This window comes from Octopus bimaculoides, chromosome 8 (assembly GCF_046866305.1).
Source record: "Octopus bimaculoides isolate indiv1 chromosome 8, ASM4686630v1, whole genome shotgun sequence".
Lineage (NCBI taxonomy): Eukaryota > Metazoa > Mollusca > Cephalopoda > Octopoda > Octopodidae > Octopus > Octopus bimaculoides.
This window is the reverse complement of record NC_142935.1, coordinates 47082746-47104532: the sequence shown is the minus strand read 5'-3', so window position 1 is coordinate 47104532 and position 21787 is coordinate 47082746.

Genomic DNA, 21787 nt, shown 5'->3' with positions numbered 1-21787 from the left:
ACTCTCTCACTCTATTCTCTCTTTCCCTCTCTCTCTCACTCTCTTCTCTCTCACTCTCTTTCTCTTCCTCTCTTTCCCCCCTACCCACCTTCCCCCTCTCTCATATCCACCTTCCCTCTCTTATACCCACACTCTCTCCTCTCTTCCTCTCTTTCTCTCCCCTCCCATACCCACCCTCCCCCTCTCTTACATCAACCTTCCTCTTCCCCCTTCATCGTCAACACCCCCTCATAAGCTCATCCCACCACACCCCAACACACTCCTACTCTACCTTCCCACTCCACCCCATCCAATTCCTTACACCCACCACCCACCCCCTACCCACATACCCCACCTCTACCTCTACCCCACCCTCAGCCTAACACACACTCCACCCATGCCTTCCCCACCTGCCAACACCCTCACATCACATCACACCAACACCCTCGCATCACACCACGCACACACTACAACTGACCAACTCCTTTCTCCCCTCCCCATTTTCACACTACATACGTCAAGATCACCAGCATTCTATCTCCCACACACAGCCCCTCGTTCTTCGATCACCATTTGTTATCTCCCCTTTTCTTAGCTCTCCTGAAAAAAGAATTTCTAACTTCCGGTCAGCCATTATTAGCCATTATCATGATTTGACCGTTGACTGAACACTATTCAATGTTTTTCTCCTTGTCTCCGTATTCTTTCTGTTGAAGAGCGTAGCTCGAAACGTCAAAGACTTTCCGTATTCCTGAGCGTCATACTAATACATCCTTTTGTTATTTACACCACCTGTCCTCGTCTGTTGTTTTTCGTACATTCTCCCATATATATATATATATATATATATATATATATATATATATATATATATATGCACGCACGCGTGTCTGTATAGGCATACGCACATTTATTTGTATAGACGTGTGCGTATATATTTACGTCTGTGCTTAGATAAATATCTGCTTATGTATGTGAATGCGCATTATATGATCTACGTAGCCTTCGTTTGTTTAAATTTTGACTGGCTTTGCAATTAATCTCGAATGCGTATGTACATGCATACTTGTATGTCCATTTATAGCAATGTGTATGGTTATATGTATGTTATACAGGTGTGTTTATATGCACGTATATGCACAAGTATGCATATGAAAACATATTTGGTTATATATTTACGTATTTGTGATTAAGCTCATGTGCATGTAAAAATAGATAGATGCATACATACATATGTGTGCGTGCGTATGAATGTATATATGTATGTCTTTATATATACGCACATATATATGTGTATGTGTGTGTGTATGTAGGCGCATGCAGATGTGCTTTCACATGTATTTGTGTGTACGTACGTGTGGACATGTCTGCGAATTTATATTTATATCTACCTGTGTCCTTATGAGGTTCAATTAATCTTTAGCCCGATTTAAGACTCCCACACAATCCTTGAATGCATTGAGCAAGTATCTGAGTTATAGGTCTCTGCTTTGATGATAACTTCTCTTCTTCCCACCAATCTGATGATGCTCTAGAGAAATATGAAGACTTATGGGCTGCTCGTCCCTCTGCCTACACAATAAATAAAATCTCTTTTATGCGTTTTGATGTTTTACTTGGTAATATTTTTGTCATGTCGCTCGTGTCTCTCTGTTCATGAAGGATATATATATATATATATATATATATATATATATATATATATATATATATATTGGGTATTGTTGTTTACCCCCCCCCCGCTCAGTGCTGAACGAAGACTCTCTATAATGAAAGGCATTCCGTCCGTGACCGTTTCATCACTGTTACAATTATAGTGTAACTCAGAACTACATTATTCAATATGTAACAGTGATCTCAAATTATGGCTCAAGGCCAGCAGTTTCTACCCCAGTGCTCAACTGGTACTTGATTTATCGAACCCGAAAGGAAGAAAAGCAAAGACGACCTCGGTGGAATTTGAACTCAGAACATAAAGATGGTCGAAATGCCGCAAGGCTTTTTACCAGTGTGGTAACGATTCTGCCACCTCACCACCTTATTCAATGTATAATATTGCTTTCAAATTTCGGCAGAAGGCCAACAAGTTCGGAGTGGAGAGCAAGTCGATTACATTGACTTCAGTGCTTAACTGGTATTTATTTTATCGACCCGAAAGACAAAGTTGTGATCGAAGGAATTTGAACTCAGAAGGTAAGGACGGATGACATGCCGCTAAGCATTTTGCCAGGTGTGGTAACAATTCTGCCAGCTCGCCGCCTTTATTCAGTGAATAATATTAAAACGCCAAGAAGGCGGCGAGCTAGTGGAAACGTTAGCACGCCAGGCGAAATGCTTAGCAGTATTTCGTCTGTCTTTACGTTCTGAGTTCAAATTCCGCCGAAGTCGACTTTGCCTTTCATCCATTCGAGGTTGATAAAATAAGTACCAGTTGCATACTGGGGTCGATCTAATCGACTGGCCCCTCCCTCAAAATTTCTGGCCTTGTTCCTAGAACAGAAAAGAACATTAAAACGGTAAGTTATGATTCGTAAAGGTACGAGGCCTATTGGCTCAGTATCGATTCTCAGACCAGATGGCGCATTGTGTCCTTGAGCAAGCCACTTCATTTCATGTTGCTGTTGTACACCCAGCTGAAAAGGAGTATCAGTACAAGCCGGAAGTTAATCAAACAGATTGACGTCCTGTTTAGTTGGGAATTTTAGACACTTGAAAATTTGAGTAACTTCTAGCAGCCTGTATGTTTAAGGCTGAGTTCCTTAAAAAATATTATTTAAAGATTTGTCTACTATTTCTAGCAAGTTGAGTGACTTGTGTAGAGGTTATGACATTGGTTGACAAAACAATTCGTAACGTAACGTAATCTATGTAGATGTGGTGTGTGCTCATACTGACTTAGTCATTCATGAAGAGAATGTTTTTAAGCATTCCTAATTAAATATTTTAAATCAGTTGTGTTTACACGAACAATTAGATGTCTTTATATGAACAAGTAATTATGCAAAGTATACACAATATTTGCTTCGCAACATTTTACCAACAAATTGTTTTATTATTTTTAATTTTCTTATATATTTTCGCAATGTAAATTAAGCTACGAAAAAATACACATCTAAATATAATGGTGAAATATTCTCACATATTGTACCAAATTATGTTAAGAAATAATTTAGAATTTCTAGAAATTTGTTTGTTTCCAAATTTTGCTTCACTAGAATTTGTGTGTGTGTGTGTGTATGCTTGTGTCTGTATATGCGTGCTTTTATGCCTGTGTGATATAATGGTTTAACGGGAGTGTAAAAGAAACACATTTACATCTAATCATACAAACTTAATATTCGTATGATTGGATGTATGTTTGTGTATGAGTGTTTGATTTTTATCATAAAGTAACATCCACAGTTGTTCTATATATGGATGCATATATGTCCGCATGCCCGTGTGTGTCACCATTATCATCTTTATCATCATCGTTTTAACGCCCACTTTTCCGAACTTGCATAGGTGAGACAAAATTCGTTTTTACTACGACCGGATACCTTTCCTGTGGCCAACTCTCACCTGTTTCCAAGTAAGATCATTACCCTTCCTTTCAGTGACTAGATATAACTTCGCAAAAAATTGTTAGCAAATGACACCGTTTAAATGATGGCGACCTGTTTAAAATTAGCGCGCACGTGTCAAAACAAATAGAGTGCACAAACACATACACATGCACTCATGCACACACGCACATACACGCATAATATATACATATACACACACACGCATGCACACATACATACACACACATATGCATTATACATATATACATACATACGCATCACCCTCACAATCTGTGTTGTGACCTCAAGTTGTAGTTTGGTTGCATGAAGAACATAAAAAAACAATAAGAACTTATAAGATTTTCAGAGGACATAAGAATGTAAATTGGACAAGATGAATGCTCATACATGATGGACAATCGAGGAAAGATTGTCGACCAGACAGAGGACGATGAATACTGAAGGTATCCAACGATGAATACTGTATCACGGAAGTGATGAAAATGTTTACGTTGATGCCGTGAGTAAAGCCAGACTAACAAAAGAATATTTCAGCAAACTTCCAAAAATATGGAACTCATATCTTTTTACATTTAATAAGGCCATATTTTATGGCACCAGTGTTAGTACATTCAGGATATCAGACTGGACGTTTGGTGAGATCCTCAGCCTGGACAAATACTAAACAGATACTTAACTTTCATATCATCAGCAACACTAAAAGAGTTTATGAAAAAAGATGATATTGTGGAAGAAGCATAAGGGCAATCCCAACTGACCTTATGCATTCAATGGTGCATTGTATCATTCAAACAATACCAGCGAAATAGCAAAGAAACGTGTATGGTGATGTCAGTAAGTGATATCTTATAATTTTTATAATTTCATGCGAGAAAGAGGGGTCACCATCTTGTTCGTAAACAGCAAGAAAATGAGAATTTGCGAGACGTTTGTAATAAGTCGTGGAGGCGCAATGGCCCAGTGGTTAGGGCAGCGGACTCGCGGTCGTAGGATCGCGGTTTCGATTCCCAGACCGGGCGTTGTGAGTGTTTATTGAGCGAAAATACCGAAAGCTCCACGAGGCTCTGGCAGGGGATGGTGGCGAACCCTGCTGTACTCTTCCACCACAACTTTCTTTCACTCTTACTTCCTGTTTCTGTTGTACCTGTATTTCAAAGGGCCAGCCTTGTCACACTCTGTGTCACGCTGAATCTCCCCCGAAAACTACGTCAAGGGTACACGTGTCTGTGGAGTGCTCAGCCACTTGCACGTTAATTTCACGAGCAGGCTGTTCCGTTGATCGAATCAACTGGAACCCTCGTCGTCGTAACCTACGGAGTGCCAACCATATGTAATAAGTCATAACATATTTATTACTGGATGTATTGCGTTAACATATGAGGTTAATTGAAGGAAAAGCTTGTAACATCACATGAACATATTTTGCAATCACATGTTTCAAAGCAAATAAGGTGAACATCCGCACGTGCGGGTGTGTATGCGAGTGGCGTGACTCAATGCATGTCTAGCAACCGACAGGCAAGAATGGCGCGAAATTAGAATGTGTTCCTTTATATAAGGGATGAATTAGAAGTCCCTGACTTTCACGTCTTCCGGAAATTAATTGGAAGCTTCTAGAATGTTCGCGAATTTTCGAGAAGCTCGAGGGAGATTAATCTCGTTAGATCCCTTTTTCGTTTTGCTTTCCTGCTTGATCACCAGGGGTCACTACATGAGTATATTACATGCCTACTTAAAAGCGAGAGCAACAAACACTTTAGAGTAGAGGAAGAATTCCAGGGCAAGTACTCTGTGTGTATAGCTGTCTCACTTGTTCCAAAGGAAACTGAATCAACTCGTCTAAATAAAAGTCTGGAGAAGAAGCACTCGTCATACCAGCAAAAAGCAATGCATTGGTACATATTCCGCTATAAAGAATAGCTACCAGATAAACAGAAGAACAAAGATGCCACCATTGTGACAGAAAATGTTGGGTATGCTATACAAGTACAGAGAGTATCGCCCACATCATCAGTGGCAGTTCTAAAATGTCTACGAAAATGCTTCCTATCCTTGAGATATTATGTATCAGCAATAACTATTGACAATGGTATCCGGAGGAAGAATTTCCCTGGCGGATACATCAAAGACATTTTAGAACCGGAAAGTCTTTCCACTTTTAAAAAACAAGGCATATTCGTGAAAAATTCCAATAGAAAAAACAGGCTTAACATTGATTTGTGGGACAGAGAACAAGATCATGCACGCTTGTATGGTTCAGCTACCCACTACCTTTACCATCATAAATTCACGTAAAAGAGATCGTAAATGTTGAACTAATGCGGAAATTACAGCTCTTGTTCCCAGGCTATAAATTTTCATCTGTACCTATCATCATAGATGCATTAGCTTATGTAACTATAAATTTGCAAAAAAAAAAAAAAAAGTAACACTAGAACTCTCTGAGAAAGAGCTAAAGAAACTGGCGCACTTCCTCGAAATCCAGTCTATTAGCAACACAGTAACAATTAGTATGACATTCCAAAGACTCTCCATTTGAGATTCTTTAAAGGAATATATGCAACACATTTAGCTGTTGATTAATCTTCAAGGAAATACATGTAAAAAAGTAATAAAACACGCACACATATGCACAAACACCTAAGCACTAAAGGAAAATGTTTACACAGAGCATTAATGCTGGCACATACATCTACGGATATGCACAGGTCAACTCAACCACATCTTTACAAACCCCTGGAACTCTTTTAACTCAAAAAGTTTTGTCGCTTTGTTCTCGATCAGTTTCGACACCATTAAGTAGAACTTAAATATATTTCATAGCAAAACATACACACACCTTTCTTTGCTCGGAAAATGGTTGTCGTAGATAACAATCAATATTGTGGTTCCCCTGATGCTAGTCAAAAACTGACGTTGAGACCGATAAGAATGTAAACAAACTGACACCACCAGCTCCACCCTCACTCTGTCGGATCAGTATTTTCATATACTCAGCTGACATAACAACTGAAGAACATATGTAACTGAAAAACATTTTACAACCACAGTGTGAAAAGAATTTATCAGCTTCCTCAATCTATCATTATGTAACAGGTCATTTTTGGCGAGAATGGGGAGATAATCAGCCCCTCTCAAGATAAATTTTATTGCTCGTATCACTGGAGACATTTTTTTTTTTTTTTTTTTTTTACAAAAAACGCGAAAACATGTGCTGGAATATCAATACCTGTCAGTATCCTGTTACTGTTACTCTGAAGAAATGTCTGAGAGATATGTGTTAACCAATCCGTGAGTAAGATATCGCAAAACAATTACGAAGAATTTATACTGCAGAATACTGTAGTTAAATGCCATTATAAAATGTAAAGCGAACGAGAAATTTACAACAGAGTGACCATAACTTCTGAGAAAACTAATAAAATGTCATAGGACGCTACTGAAAATCTTGAGGAAAAATTAATAACTTTCAACCACAAACTCATGATTCAGAGTGGAAAACTACATTACCGAAAGGAACTCTTTACTAAGAATCTCTTCACCTGTATACAGAGAGAAGAGGAGAGAGATATTGTGGTAAAAAGGATCTCTTTCCAGAAAGATCTAAAATCATTTTGGTGTATAAGATCTGAAAGGAAAACAAGGATTTTATTCGTAATGCAATATGACTAAACACGATAAATCAAGAATACTGCACCAACTATCGAAATTAAAGCTTTCACTAATGTTGTGGGAAAGCTACATAAAGGCCAAGCACCTAGAAGAAACTTCGTATTTGGCTACTGGTACAAGACATTGACTTTTTGTACTGAACTGGCTTCCCATAGCACGAGCAAACCTTGGTTCCAAAGAAGTAAAATGTACGAATTATACGCGAGCTGCCTGAAATAATTCCTCCAAAATCATTGGATGGTTTAAAGATACAATTACGGGCGTTCAGCTAAATGGGAAGAATGGAATATGAGAGTGCATTGCTCAACTTATGGCAACTAAAGCTGAAAGAATGGAATATAAGAGTGCATTGATCAACTTATGGTATCTAAAGCTGTAGTGTCTAATGTAAGAAAACATCACAGAATGTTAGTGATAGAATGGTTTCATTAAAGAAAGGCATTCAACTCAATTTCCTCTCACATAGCAACTGAAGACACCAGTGCTGCCAAAGTACCTGCTTTCTTAGTTGTTGATATCGAAAGACTCATGAAGATCTGCTCACAGACCTTACACTTGTAATTCCAAATTGAACAACTGTCTCTGATGATATAAATGGTTCAAAAGAAATATTCCCAAGTAACAGTCTAACTATACTTCTGTTTATTATGGATCAAAATCCACTGTAATTGCTTCTACGAAAATTAACTGGCTCTGAAACATTAATATTATTCATAATTTCTTCGTGCTTGATCTAACGGTCAATTTATACCTGAAATGTTTACAAAACCGAAAAACAGTAGAATTGAACACAACTTTTCCCGCTGATACTGGAATAGAGTTTGACTGAAAGAAATGTTTGTTGTTAATAAAAAAAACGCCAGAAAACTGTTCTCCATATCCAACATTTTGCATCACTGGTCTCTATGTCTTCCCTGTTCTCCAAAACGAGTGCTACCCATGTATCATATAGAGTTATTATAAACAAAGAATAACCAAGGAATATTGCATCAGACTTAAAAACGATATGATATTCAGAGCTTTCCTCTTATAATATGACAATGTCCAATAATGCATTTTCAGTATCTATACTGATACCAACATTTGGAAAACTTGACTGGTGTATACAAGAAGTCCGCTCCATACACATTAAGACCTTCAAGATTCTGACATCAGCCGCAAATTTTCGTAGGAACAGCGATATTGGTTTCAAACCAGTATCAATTTCTCAAAGGAAAAGAGAGAGAAAGAGGCTTAAGATCAGTAGACAGGCTTAATATCACTCAGATATCATCTGTTTAACAACAGCAGCGAAAATAAATAGATCATGCAAGGATTCAAAAATTAAGTGAAGTATGCAGGCAGATGAGTTCCACAAGATATCCATTTCCTGATGACCACGTGTGAACCCAGACCAGAAGTGCATGGCTCACATACCTCGACAAAGAACTAGAAGGGGAAACACTCTACATATCCAAAATGTGGGTTATGAATGCGTAGGTTTCCCATAAACTTGACGAGGGTCATAATATTACTATGAAGTGTAACCTTTCTTGGACACACGGCTACTACATCATATCACATCCGAAAACTACGTTTTTGCAAGCTAAGATTAGAAGATAGCTAGAAAATATATCATGAACAAACGGGACAGCGAAGCCCTTAAAATCACAAGATGCAACAGTGAAAGTCGATTATGTCATTATTGTGTGGAGGACATAATTCTTAATCAGCAAATGATTAAAGATGTCATTGAGGTACTAATTCCCTGTGCGACGTGATGTTGGCAAATCAATATACAATGTCATCCAGAGGGGAAAAAAGACTGTTCTGAAATAAATATAAACAACTACTCTGCTATGGAATGCACTCATAAATTTTAGCTCAAGGAATATTAGCGGAACATTCCATCAAAATTTTTATCAAGTGCAAATATAACAGACCAAGCAGTTATATGGGAGAGAAAAGAAAAATCGCGGACATTCATCGATGTTAACCGCTCTGCAGACGTGAACATCTCTTCCAAAATCATCGAGATCTATAAACAGTTGTTTTGAAACCAGCAGCTCTTCTTTCTTGGTTATAAATGTACATTGATCCCAATATTCATTGATACACTTATCTGTGTTAGTGAGTGTCTAAATAAATCTGAAAAAAGACTAAGATTTTCAAGCAAAGAAAGAGAACAGCAAACACATACTTTACCGAAACCATCCCTAAAAGTCTGGAGCAGGAAAAATATGCATTGCATCTTTATCCTATTATTTGTTTCGGTCATTAGACTGCGGCCATGCTGGGGCACCACCATAAAATTCAATGTGCAACAATTATTGATGGTGCTGCGTATCTAAATTTCAGTGACGGAGCTTTGGTTTCATTGTTAGAAACAAGCTCCCTACTTCTAGAAAGAATACTAATATTAAAAAAATGGCACACATGTAAGCATGCATACACATACATACAGCTTATCAAATTTTACTCACAAAACATTGGTCAATCAATGACTATATAAAACAGAAAGACAGACAAATAGACAGACAGATTAACGGACAGACAGACAGACATAGATAAAACATCGTATCATACATTTATTCTATATGCGTGTTTGTGTGCATATACATCAATTCATAGTTTCTGTGTATACATTAATTTATAGTGTTTTATTTGATAATATTCCAGTTTGATAAAGATTCCGTGTTATATATCTTTCGGTTATATGTTATCCCATTTCACTTATTTTCTTTTCGAAAGTACTTCCAATACATGGATAAATTTAAAGTAAAACTTCCAAATCATTAATACCTATTTCAAGATATTTTGATAACAAAAAATTCTTTGGGAATTTCAAAGATAAATATTGATGTTATTGGTGAAAATGTATAGCTTGTTGGGATGCAATAGTTATTGTTGTTGTTTTTTGTTTTAACACTCTCTTGGATTTCTAGAATCGGTACAGTGTCATCCAAAATCTCTTACAATAGTTAGGTGCTGTCTTTTGTATTCTGCGTTCAAATTCGCCAAGGACAATTTTGGCTTTCATACATCTTTAACGGATGGTCTAAAGTCTCTCTTGGTTTTACTGAGGAATCTTGCATACCATTCAATAATAAATGTTACGCGTTCACTCGTGGATATATAAGAAATGAACTTTAAAAATAGCAGTGAGACTTTAAAAGGCATGTTACAGAATGGACACACATTAAAGTATTAAAAAATGCAAGAAAAAAGGCAGCAAAATGAACAGAAAGAAATTGAAACATCAATTCTTAGTGAGTAGGCATATATGTGTGTGGGTATATATGTGTGTGCGTATGCTTACGCTTTCGTGGATGCTTGTATGAGCGAGTGCACACACACCATGCAGCTTGCGCGGGGCGTTTATGCGCCCATATTTGTTAACGGTTATTTTTAATACTTTCCTCGCTGTATTGCGTGTTCGTTTCTTTTTTCCATCTGTGATTATACTTTTGATCTTCTATGTAAATGAAGACATTTCCTTCGTTTTGCAGCTTTCCTTTTTACGAAATGAGATGATACATCGCGGAACTGTTATTTTAATGAGTTTTGTCTACATATCATCCGATGAGACATATTTGCACTGCTTGATGCTCCTGAACCAATTGTTGAGTGTCCCACCCATGACGGATCGAAGCTAGATTTATTGGAACAATAGTCGGGATTAATAATAAATTCTCGTATATTCTATCTTCTGTCTTTCATTTGCCTTATACAGGGTTATTCAAAAAGAAAGAGAAGATTTTAAATTTATTTTTAAAACAAACGGTAAGAGACACAAACACATTCTACATATTTCTTGATACGGGAAGGTTTAAAGTTTATTTTAAGGTAGTATGCACTCAATATGAGCACCATGTGTTGCTCGACAAACATCGAAACATCGAAACCTTTTTCTGTGAAATTTTTAGGCCGTTCGTAAATTTGCTTTTGACGAGGTGGATTTTTATTGAATTGGCAGCGAAATTCAGGTTGCACTTGCACAATCGATTCGCATTTCTCAAACTGCAGCACACAAAAAGACTTTTCTTGTGACGTCACCATTTTCCAAGGGATTACACAAAAATGAAAATTAAACAACTTTAAATAAAATGAACAAAATGAAACATTAAAACAAAATTAAAATATTATTTTATTTAAGGCCTAATTCAATTGATCATGTTCAGCTATAAACTTTACACCTTCCCCTATCAAAAATTATGTAGAATGTGTTGTGTCTCTTACCATTTGTTTTAGAAATAAATTTGAAATCTACTCTTTCTTTTTGAATAACGCTGTATACACACACACAAGCACACGCTCACACACACACACATACATATATACAGCACAAGAGAGACATCTGCATATACTTAATGCACATTCTCTATATCATTTTACACATAATTCTTGCCGAAGGTGACAGTCACTGGTCTAGTAATTCTTGTAAACTTCACATCCTCACCAGTAATGATTTGCTTTTTAACATTTCTAGGATCAGTAACTTAGGTATCATGATATATTATGAGTATGATGGAATGCTCTTGTTAAAGTGTTACAAAAGTTGTTCTCACAAAAATAGAACATATTTATTCCTTTTAACTATTTTGTAACGTCAGTAGATTTTGAGATCCTAAATTATAGCTTGTCTAACTTATATATGAATTTGGCACTGTTTATATTTTGAAAAGTAAATACCAGTGTCGACTTGAAAAGCTAAAACTCTTTACGATGGTGTCCCAACATGGCTGTAGTCCAATGACTGAAACAAGTAAAATAATATAAACATAAGTTTCTCGCAAGAAAATGAAGAAGTTGGCCGGATGGAAGGTGGGAGAGTAGATTAATAATGTGAATAGAACACGACAGAAATATTATGTGTGGAAATTCTTTTAAAAATTCCAGCTCATTAGTTTAACAGTTAAGACAGGAAGAAACTGCCAATAAATAAATCGTGTGACCCAACCAACTGATTGCTGTCAAAGAATTTTATTCTTTTGTCAGTGACCAGCTGTTGCTCTCTGTTGGAGAAACTTAGAACAACAAGCAAAGAAAACTTACACATATAAACATGTATACATACATACGTCCACATACATATACATACGTTTATATAACACTTACACATACACTGAGATCAATATGTATTTTATCCTATTCAGATGTTTGAAGACTAAATTATTTAGACCTTTCAAAATTAGAGGCATTCATCAATGGGAGATTACCAAGTTAACTTTGAAGGTAGAAGAAAGTTGAGGTAGTAGCATTCATCACTTTCTTTATGTTTCACTTTGCTCTGCTGTTTTACTCTCTGAGTTCAAATCCCATCGAGTTCAACTTTGACTTTCATCCTTTTTGGATCGATAAAATAAGGTAACAATCCTGTACTGCGATCGATGGTATCATTTAATTTTACCTTTCAAAACTGCTGGCCTTGTGCAGAAATCAGAATCAATGATTTAGGGCGATGGACTGGCAAATTCTTTATACATTGGAAAAAGTGCTTAGTGGAATTTGTTCCGTTACTTTACATTCTAAGTTCAAATACGAACCTTCCAAAAAGCATTAACTTCAAAAGTCAATTATAGATATGCTTCCTTAATTTCTTACTGAGTGTCAAACTAAGAATCACACCATGTTTTCACATTTTATTCGATTATAGCCTCCGCTAATTTTGTATACATAGATACAAATATATATATATATATATGAGGAAAATGACAACAAAAACCAAGGCAGGATGAGTATCTTAGTCTTAGGTCATTTAGAATATTTGATTTGAGTAAGTTGAATTTGAAATAATTAATTAATTAGTAAATTAATTTATTAATTATTGGAAGTCTTACAGCCGTTCCTGAGCTATCCAAAGTGATAGGTTAGCATCTCCATACACTGGGTACTCCGTCATCAGAGACAAGGTGATTATCTATGAAAGTTCTCGACAGAGAATTCACAGAAAATCACTACTTACAAAAGACAAACGTTGCACAGCGTTTAGAGTGGAATAAAAACCTACAGAATTGGTCCCCAGAGCAATGGAAGAATGTAATTTTCTCGGACGAGTCATCCTTTACCTTATTTCCGACTGACAACCTGCCCAGTATACGTGTAGAGACAGCCAAAAGAAGCATTTGACCCAGACTGTCTTCTGCCAACTGTTAAACATGGAGGAGGGTTTGTGATGATCACGGAGGCTATATCCTGGAAATCCACCGGCCCAATGGTTTCCCTTCGTGGCAGAATTAATAGTCAAGACTATTTAAGCGTTTTATCTGATCAAATTCCTCCTATGGTTGCGGAACTGTTTCCGGGGGGGGGGGGGACGCAGTCTTTCAGGATGATAATGCACCAATTTACACAGCTAAAGTTGTTACTGAATGACACGAGGAACGTTCTAGTGAAGTTGAACATCATATCTGACCACCATAGTCCCCAGATATCAATATTATTGAACATTTATGGAGCATTTTAGAAAAACAAGTAAGGAGTCGATATTCTACACCATCAAGAACTGGAGCCTGTTTTGACTGAAGAATGGAAAAAATTTCTTTGGAAAAAATTCAAACTTTGTATGAGTCCACACCTCGTAGAATTTAAGCCGTAATTACTTCTAAAGGCGGTCCTACCCCGTACAAAAATAAATGTGTTTGAAATTTTAAGGTGTTTCCATTATTTTGTCCAACCCCTGTATATATATGTATATACATATATATATATATATATATATATATATATATATATATATATATATATATATATATAAAAATAAGCAACACGGATTTCAAAGGTGATTGCAGTACGCACGTTTCATGCTACTCCAATTTATTTAAGTAATGCGAGCATTACATTAAATGCAATATGAAGAGCAATCTTCAGCTGCACGAAAATGCAGAAAATTACTGTAGGAAAGACATATTATAAATGTGGCAACATTTCAAATCCAAGTGGGAGAGAGAATACATAAAAATCCAAATGAGAGGAAGAATACATAAGTCCATCTTGACAGCCTGATAGACTCGGCTATGTCAAGATGGACTTATGTATTCTTCCTCACATTTGGATTTTTATGTATTCTCTCTCCCACTTGGATTTGAAATGTTGCCACATTTATAATATGTCTTTTCTACAGTAATTTTCTGCATTTTCGTGCAGCTGAAGATTGCTCTTCATATTGCATATAATGTAATGCTCGCATTACTTAAATAAATTGGAGTAGCATGAAACGTGCGTACTGCAATCACCTTTGAAATCCGTGTTGCTTATTTATATATATATATATATATATATATATATATATATATATATATATATTTAAGAACGTATTAGAGTTCAAAATAGAGTTCGTTCACCCTTAGAATTACCAGATGCTTCGGCAGTATTATGGTATACTACCAATTCTAGGTTTAGGCATTCTTCGTGTGTGAAAAATAAAAATGAAAGAATAAATAGATCCCAAAGTAAGATAGAGTACTCCATCTGACTTTGACTCTATTTATTCTTTCATATATATATATATATATATATATATATATATATATATATATATATATATATATATATATATATATATATATATATATAAACAAATAGTAAATGAGTATATGCATATATACGTACAGGTCGACATCCACCTGTATGTATAGGTGCATATCTGGGTACAGGACATTGCAAAGAAAACAGAGACGAGAAAACACACAAGCCACACAGAGAACATTCTACTTCATCAGCTACCCCCGTTTTAACACCGGCGTTTCGAAGAGCTGGGCAGGACGCATCGTTAAAACAGCTCTTCCCATGGACCGCAAATTAAATCTTGCCATGGAGGAATGTAGTGGCGGACAAAAAACAAGACAGGAAAACAAACATAAAAGGCTTTACGGCCAGACGAGAAAAATTATGTGTGTATGAACGCTGTGAGGCACGAACTTGAAAGTAGGGACGAAGTAGTTCGCGTGTTTGCTCGGCGATAGCCAAGGAAGAAAAGGATTATTGACCGGAAGCATGTGACCATGCCAGTATAAGGGGAAGAGAGAGAGAGAGTGGTAGAGGGACAAACAAAGGAAGGAAGTAGAAGAATAGGTGAGCAACGAGAGGAAAAGAGAAAGAGAGGAAGTACGAGGGGGAAAAAGAGATACGTAGTAGTAACAGAGGAAGAACGAGAGGGGTAAAGCGAGATACGTAGTAGTAAAGAGGAAGAACGAGAGGGGAAAATGATAGAGGAAGAGAAACAGAAAGAGATAGAGTAGCGTCGGAAAATATGAAGTTACGAAAACAACTTACAAATTGGAGACGCTGCGTTCAGTCATGTAAAAACAAATAGTAAATGAGTATATGCATATATACGTACAGGTATGTGCATACCGACATCCACCTGTATGTATAGGTGCATATCTGGGTACAGGACATTGCAAACAAAACGTAGACGAGAAAACACACAAGCCACATAGAGAACATTCTACTTCATCAGCTACCCCCGTTTTAACACCGGCGTTTCGAAGAGCTGGGCAGGACGCATCGTTAAAACGGCTCTTCACATGGACCGCAAATTAAATTTGTATACCCAAATTATATATATATATATATGTATGTATGTATTTACATATATATGTACGTATGTATATATGTGTGTGTTTTATATACACACACACGCATATATACATATGTATGTATGTATGTAGCCAGTACCAATCTGGAAATTCTAGAGTAAATATTGCATAAATTACAGTCCAACTCTTATCATTCATTCTTTTGGTTTCCTGTTAGTGGAGTTGGATAACTGATACCCTTTCAGCCCGCCAGCTGATTGGCTGAAAGCCAAAACAAAGATAAGCAAAATAGCTGACTAAAGCCAAGGTCTGTGTACGATGGGATGCTAAAATTGTGATCTCGTTCCATGACAATTTAATTAACAAATTTCAGAGGAAGCTAAGCTTCGTTGATAATGATGATAATAATGATAATAATAATGATGATGATGATGATGATGATGATGATGATGATGATAATAATAATAATAATAATAATAATAATAATAATAATAATAATAATAATAATAATAATAATGATGATGATGATGATGATGATGATGATGATGATAATAATAATAATAAATGGATTAAGCAATACCGGTAAAACAAATTGTTTAGAACCGATCAAAAAAGATTTTACCAAGAGATTAATGAAATTAAAAAACGTGAAAATTAGTCCGTGATGCTGATGAAAGTCGACGTGTCTGGTGTAAGATGTGGAGTAAGCAAGAACAACATAATACTACAGCTGAATGGCTCTGCAGCCTGAAGCAAACAACTTCTTATCCCCAGTAAGAGGGTTCTCCTTTACAGAAGACAGTATCAGAAATATGTGTAAAATGATAAGCAATTGGAAAGCAGCAGGACCTGTTGGGATAAAAAAAAGTCCACTAGTTACCATAAACTGACTGCAGAAAAATTCAATACATTGATAAATGGAGAAGAAGAAATCCAGGGCTGGTTGACAAAAGGACTAATGGTGTTGTGCCTGAAATGCTACTGATAATTACAGACCAATTTCCTGCCCCCCCCCCCCCCACCATTAATGTGTAAGTTATTGTCAGGGGGAATTGCAAAAGAACTGTATAAATTTTTGATGAGAACTATATATTACCGACGGAACAAAACGACTGTAAAAGGAAATACAGAGGTACCAAAGACCAACTATTGATAGATACAATGGTAATGCAAGATTGTAAACGAAGAAGAACAAAACTAGGAATGGCCTGAATTGACTATTGCAAAGCTTATGATATGATTCCACTTTCGTGGATAATGAGTGCTTAGATCTGTTTGGAATTGCGAGGAATGTAACGTTTTTTAATGAAGAGAAGAATGGTGGGATGGAAAACTGAACTGACATCTTACGGAAAAAGCTTGAGCACTCTGGGTATCAGTAGAGAAATTTTCCAGGGTGATAGCATATTTCCGTTGCTTTTTGCTCTCTGCATGATACCCCTGTCCTTGGTACTTAGGTAAACGAACCTGAGATACCAACTATAAGAAAAATCCCAAACAATCAACCGCCTACTCTTGGATGATCTGAAACTGTATGGCAAACATGAGACACGAGTGAGTTTCTTGCTGAACACGGTCCACTGTTTTAATACTGACATTAGAATGGAATTTGGACTCAAGAAGTGCAAAATAATTTACCTAAAAAGAGGCAAGGTACAGTCCCTAGCGGTAATAAAATTACCGAAAATATGATTTAAACACATTGAAACGGAAGGATACTAATAGCTTGGTGTACTAGAGTTCAATGAGATAATGGAAAAGGAAATGAAAGAACAACTAAGGATGGAGTATTTCCGAAGACTGAGGTTGGTGTTGCACTCAAAATTGACTGGATGAAATAAAATCCAAGCAGTTAATACGTGGGCGAGAGCATCATTTCGGTATGGATCGGGAATTATAAAATGGCAAAAAAAAAAAAACAGAAGTGCAGAAAATGGATACCAAGACCAGGCAACACTACTGATAGCGACAAGTGCAGAATGTGTGGTGAGAGGGGTGGAACGGTATGGCACATCGTTAACAAATGCCCGAAATTGGCACAACGCAAATACAAAAGATGCCATGACAATGTGGCAAGAACGATCCATTGGGAGCTCTGTGGAAATCACGACCTACAAAGAGCAAAGACGTGGTATGAGCAAACTCCAGGAGTCACCGAAAATGAGAACTGCAAAATTTTATGGGATGCAATGATCCAGTGCGATCGCCTGACCAGACATCGGAAACCGGACATTGTTGTGGTGAATAAAAAGGAAAGAACATGTATGATAATCGACATAGCATGCCCTGGTGACAACAGGATCAATGTGATAGAAGGAAAAATAAACAACTATGACGATTTGCAATGGGAAATACGAAGGTTGTAGTCAATGAAGAGAGTTGACGTGATACCAACAGTAATTAACGCACTTAGAAGTATCAGCACTCAACTACCAACATGACTAAAAGAGATTGGTGCAAGTGTGAAGGTAGAACACCCACAAAAATCAACATTACTTAGAAAAGCAAGAATTCTTCGCAGGGTTCTTGAAGCATGATCAGTTAGCAAGTGTCACTTTAGTCTGCTGGCTGTGGACAACTGACACTTTCTATCATAGCCAGCAAAATAGCTCTGAGTTTTCATATAATAATAATAATCCTTTCAACTGGAGACACAAGGTCTAAAATTTGTGGGGACGGGACTTAATTTATCGACCCCGAAAGGATGAAAAGCAACGTCGATCTCGGTGTAATTTGAACTCAGAACGTAGCGACGAGCGAAATACCGCTAAGCATTTCGCCCAGCGTGCTAATGATTTTGCCAGATCGCCGCCTTAATAATAATAATAATAATAATAATAATAATAATAATAATAATAAAAATTTATTTCTACTCTAGGTACAAGGCCCGAAATTATCGACCCAGTACGCAACTGGTACTTAATTTATCGACCCCGAAAGGATGAAAGGCAAAGTCAACCTTGGCGGAATTTGAACTCAGAACGTAGCGACGAGCGAAATACCGCTAAGCATTTCGCTGAGCGTTGTAATGATTCTTTTCTATTTTTTTCTATTTTAAGCACAAGTCCCGAAATTTTTGGCGAGGGGGTCAGTCGATTAGATCGATCCCAGTACGTGACTGATAGTTAATTTATCGACCTCGAAAGGATGAAAGACAAAGTCGATCTCGGCGAAATTTGAACTTAGAACGTAAAGACAGACGAAAATACTGCATTTAGCCCTGCGTGCTAATATTCCTGCCAGCTTGCTGCCTTAATAATATTAACAATAATAATGAGAAGAAGAAGAAGAAGAAGGAGAAGAAGAAGAAGAAGAAGAAGAAGAAGAAGAAGAAGAAGAAGAAGAAGAAGAAGAAGAAGAAGAAGAAGAAGAAGAAGAAGAAGAAGAAGAAGAAGAAGAAGAAGAAGGAGAAGAAGAAGAAGAAGAAGAAGAAGAAGAAGAAGAAGAAGAAGAAGAAGAAGAAGAAGAAAAAGAAAAAGAAGAAGAAGAAGAAGAAGAAGAAGAAGAAGAAGGAGAAGAAGAATGATATGATGATGATAAAATTGTGTCTTGAAACAAGACCATTATTTTAACTTCTTTTGCAGGGGTCTTGTGATTTAGTTAGCCATCTTTTTTATCTTTCTCCATCCTGGCCTACAGACAAACTGCTGAATGACTGTATGAATGTCAAGAGACCAACTCTACTGGCAAGAAACCTAAGTTATTAACGATAAGAGTTTGATTATAATTTAATGGGTGTATGGTGTTTGTGTATGAAAAGGTATTTCACTCCAGGACTGTTTGTTGTGTTGTACAGTTGTACACATCAATGAATTGGAAACAATGTCGTTTTGTTTCTAGCTTGCTAATGTGTATGGATGATCGAGCGGTTAAATAGAATGAGAATGTGGTTTTGGATTTGTTTTCCTTAGTTATCACACACACAAATAAACACATACAAGTTTCTGTACACTACCAACACAAAGTTATATTGAGCACTTTTATATTTCACTAGCTTCAAAGCTGCACTCCGTGCAGACTTTTATGCTGGCTCCTGAAGAGAGCTAATTAAGCCTGCGGCCCAAAACTAAAGAGAGCTAAATAGCATGACTATAATACGTATATAATTACTATATTCTCCGGTGGTGCTTGATCAGAGGTTAAGGACAGATGGGAATTAATTCTGTAAGGCAATCATTCTATTGTTCCAGTCCCAACTCTAATTCCAACTGTTGGCCAGTTTGTCTCAAAGGTTTTATCTCTATGTAAAATTAACGAAGCAAATGTCATTTATCTCCCCGATGATCTTTGACGTCATCTGATAAAAGCCAACCAAGATGGCGTGAATAAGCCAAGCTTCACCTGCTAGAAGTAGCAACCCAAATGCTATTAAATCAGATCCCAGTGCTGGATGTTCAGGAACCAAACGAAGGGCAGATTTTCAATCATTGACGCTGTACTGAATTCATCCGCCTTTTGACAGGTTTATGTTCTTTGTCCTGTAGGGAACCCAACGGAAATCACCATCCTTACCGAATAGGTTTCGTACGGTTGCCGATTTAGCCATCAACAGCTCGCTCATGCCACAAGTTGTCATACTAAGAGTAGCACTAAAAGAGATCTAACATATATGGATGTGTTTGAGGAGACTGGCGTGTATATATATATATATATATATATATATATATATATATATATATATATATATATATATATATAGAGAGAGAGAGAGAGAGAGAGAGAGAGAGAGATAGATAGATAGATAGATAGATAGATAGAAGTCAAGGTAGAAAATGCTAAAGTAATTTTATCATAAAAATCATTTTAGTACTGGTTTCAGTCATTGAGACTTTTTCAACTCGAAGTATGACAAACAATTAAATTTTGGAAAAATTAAATGAAAAGTTTTTTAAAAGAATATTCGCATAGTAGTCAAATACAGGGGGCATTTTCCTTGTTTCTGCCTGTCTTTCTTCTTTACTCTTGTTGGTTCGAGGTCATTGTGAATTCTTGGCAGAGACCATTTAACATCTAACTACTATCATACCACTCCCACTTTTATTATTGTTCTTTGTCTTCTTCTGCTCCTTCTTCTTCGTCTTCTTCTTCCTCTCCGCTACCTCCTTTTTTGCTTTACTACCACTGCTGCTTACAATAACACCCACGCAAATATTAAAAAAAACAATACATTCAAAAGAGATATCTCAAGAATTCAATCACTACTACCATCCATAACAAGTCACTTTCAGGGCACTTGACCATCTAACATCCTACTGCTATCATACCACTCCCGCATTCTTCTTCTTCTTCTTCTTCTTCTTCTTCTTCTTCTTCTTCTTCTTCTTCTTCTTCTTCTTCTTCCTGCCAAGAATTCACAACGACCTCGAACTAACAAGAGTAAACAAGAGAGACAGAAACAAGCAGTAACAACGAAAATGCTCCTTGTATTTGAACACTATGCAAATATTCTTTTAAAAACACTTTTCATTTAACTTTTCTAAAGTTTCATTGTTTTCTATACTTCGAGTTGAAAAAGTCTCAATGACTGAAACCGGTACTAAAATGTTTTTTATGATAAAATTATTTTAACGTTTTCTACCTTAACTTTTTTTTCTTATACATATTATCAACTCGTGTATTTATTTTCAACCTTCTACATGTATATAGAGGGAGAATTCACAAAAAACAACAGACGAAGACAGGTGGTGTTGAAAATAAATAGATGTATTAGTATAACGCTCGGGAATTGAGAAAGTCTTTAACGTTTTGAGCCTACGCTCTTCCACAGAAAGGAACACAGAAAGAAACAAGGAGAGAAAAAAATGTGTGTAGTGGTCAGCGATCTATCATGGCGAATGCCGGACAGAAGGGTCACACAGGAGAGTTAAGAAGAAGGGGTATATCTATCTATCTCTCTCTCTCTCTCTCTCTCTCTATATATATATATATATATATATATATATATATATATATATATATATATAAAGAGAGAGAGAGTGAGAGAGAGAGAGAGAGAGAGCGAGAGAGAGAGAGCGAGAGAGAGAGGGGGTACCAAAACTATACAGAGTTATA